General features: G+C 35.4%; 1 pseudogene; it reads right to left on the bottom strand.

Annotated features, from left to right (window-relative positions):
- Positions 1 to 1,669: 1,669 nt before the first annotated feature.
- LOC118711575 lies at positions 1,670 to 2,277 on the bottom strand (annotated as a pseudogene).
- Between the last annotated feature and the right edge of the window lie 230 nt (positions 2,278 to 2,507).

The raw sequence follows: 2,507 nt of genomic DNA, 5'->3' as shown, positions 1-2,507 counted from the left end.
GGGTAAAGGAATAAGATAGTGCTATATTTTTCTATTAAATATTTTATTGAGCAAAGCTGAGAGGTAAAATATAAGCATTCATGTTCATGGTAATGTTGACTATTGGCAAAAGGAATAAAAAGCAGAATTTGGCAAAATAATTGTGATATTCTAAAATTGCTGGCTACTTCTCAGTTGGTAGCTATCATCAGTTGTTGTTAATTAAAATGTATTGGTAATTAGTTGGGATTGTCTCTAAGGAAATTTTCAATAGTAAGTAATGGAGAAAATTATGAGATCATAGGAAGAAAGTTGCATAAAAAGGCTAAATAGAAACAGGCAGATATCCAAGGTAGCTGTTCTAAGAAACCACTAAGGACAAAAATCCCATCTGTAATAAAAAATATTTGGCAATAGAAAATTCTGCTCCAAAGATTTTCCTTGATTGACTGACAGGAGTAAGTGCTATTTTTCTGTGAGCTTATGTGCACTGCATTTATGCCTCAGAAAGACAAAAGACTTGCAAAAGAACAACTCGACATACCAGTTTAGAAAATAAGATAGATGGATCCTAAATAGAAAAAAAGAAAAAGATAAGAAAAGTGAGCCAGGAATTTTAAGATGTGCAAGGAGAAAAGGAATTAATGCATGGAATGGCATTTGATACAAATGTGAAAAATATTACAAATGGGAGAATAAAATTGCAATGCTGAACATATAATATCTATGTGGCTTTTTCTTCATGTGGTTAATCTAAGAGTTTTGGACAATTTGTACCATGTGACTTATACACTGCTGGTATAAATGTAAAATAGTACAACCTTCAAGAAATGTTTGTCAGTTTCTTAAAAATTAAACATAAACCTATCATATGACCTAACCATTTCAAGCCTAGATTTTTACCAAAAAAGAAAAGTATATGTCCATTTAAAGACTTGTGCACAAATGTTTGTTGTAGCTTTATTTGTAATAGCCAAAAATGGAAGTAGTCCAAATGTGCATCTCAAGATAATTAATATTCAAATTTTTCATTGGTTATCCAAAGGATACCTAAATGATGGTTATCCAAATTATAACCAAAATATCCCAAATATCCAATGATAGCCAAGTGTTTATCAATGGATAAATAATTGGGGTATATCTATAAAATAGAATGTTATTAATTAATGAAAAATAAATAACAATTGATACATGCAAAAAGATGAATGATTCTCTGCCACAACATCAATGGCTGGGGTTCAGAATCTGAAGAAGGGGCTGATACACAAATGAAAATACTATACAAGAAATATGAATTTAAAAGACATGGGGGCCAGGAGGAAACCTGTCTCTTAGAGAGGCACACCAGTTCTGGCCAGTGTGCCTTTTATTTACTTGAATGTAATTTTTTTTCCTTTAGCAAGGCACATAGGCATATCAAAGGTAAAGTTTGGTAAACAGTAAAAGTATTATCAGGTTAGGGAATTGCCTTCACCATTGAGCCCACAGCAGGGTAATATTATGCTGATTTTCAACACTGCTGAATATCAAAGTCCATTGGCCTTTCAATGGGTCTTTTTTAATTAATATGCTAACTACTGTTGGTTTTAGCCTCTGGTTTTTCCCCCTTTTTATTTTAGCAATAAATCTAGAAAGGTGTATGACATCTGCAAGGAGTTCTTTTTTAATACTTTTCATTCCACATCTGCAGACTAGAATTAAACATATAAGACAAGAATGTGACAGACAATAGTGGTTATGCTAGGAGTCAAATGTAGGGAGATCCAATGAAAAGAATTGAGTTCTTTCATGTCCTTTTTAAATTGCTGCCAGGCATCTAAGGAACTAGTTTGTAGTAGGCTTCTTTCTGGGCCATTGGTTCTTTATGGGTCTCCTTCCCAAACACTGTCCTCTGTGACATGTCAGCAATAATATTATTGGAGTTCTGGATAGTGGACAAATGGTGGGCAATGACAATGAAGGTCCAATCTTCTCTGGCTTTGTCCGGGGCAACCTGCACCATCTCACAACTGATGACTCCTAGCATCACAAGGCTTCTTTACATCCCCGGATCATCTCTGGACTGTTTCTTCTTGGTCTCATTTTTCTCCCATTTCTTATCTTCAGTGTGTTGCTTGGGACTCCTGCTATCTGTGGCTGGAGTAGTCAATTGTCTGCAACCACAGGTACAGGGTGAGGCTCCAGGTGCAAGGTCCTAGTTAATCTGGTCAGGTCCTCTCTCAGATCCATGTTGAAGTTTAATGTTCCTTACAGGAATCCACATGCACTTGGAGGAGTTTTGTGGAAATATATAAGCATATCCTCAATCAAAGGTTAACAGGGGGTCGGCACCCTTCCATAAACCAGACTCGGGATCTTTCCATTTAACCAAACCATTTTCCTTGAGCTTATTCTGACACCAGAATAATTCTATAGGTGTCTTGCCATCAGCATTACAAGTGAAAAATTTAAAGTAAGGCTTGGTGTAGTCTATTTCCAGAAGATTTTACCACTATCCTCCCCTTTTTGTTTTTCAAGTTTGGATTTTA

The sequence above is a fragment of the Pipistrellus kuhlii genome, unplaced genomic scaffold (genome assembly GCF_014108245.1).
Source record: "Pipistrellus kuhlii isolate mPipKuh1 unplaced genomic scaffold, mPipKuh1.p scaffold_m20_p_1, whole genome shotgun sequence".
In the NCBI taxonomy this organism is placed as follows: Eukaryota; Metazoa; Chordata; class Mammalia; order Chiroptera; family Vespertilionidae; genus Pipistrellus; species Pipistrellus kuhlii.
Note: the sequence above shows the minus strand (reverse complement) of the source record. Positions and strands in the feature narration are given on the sequence as shown.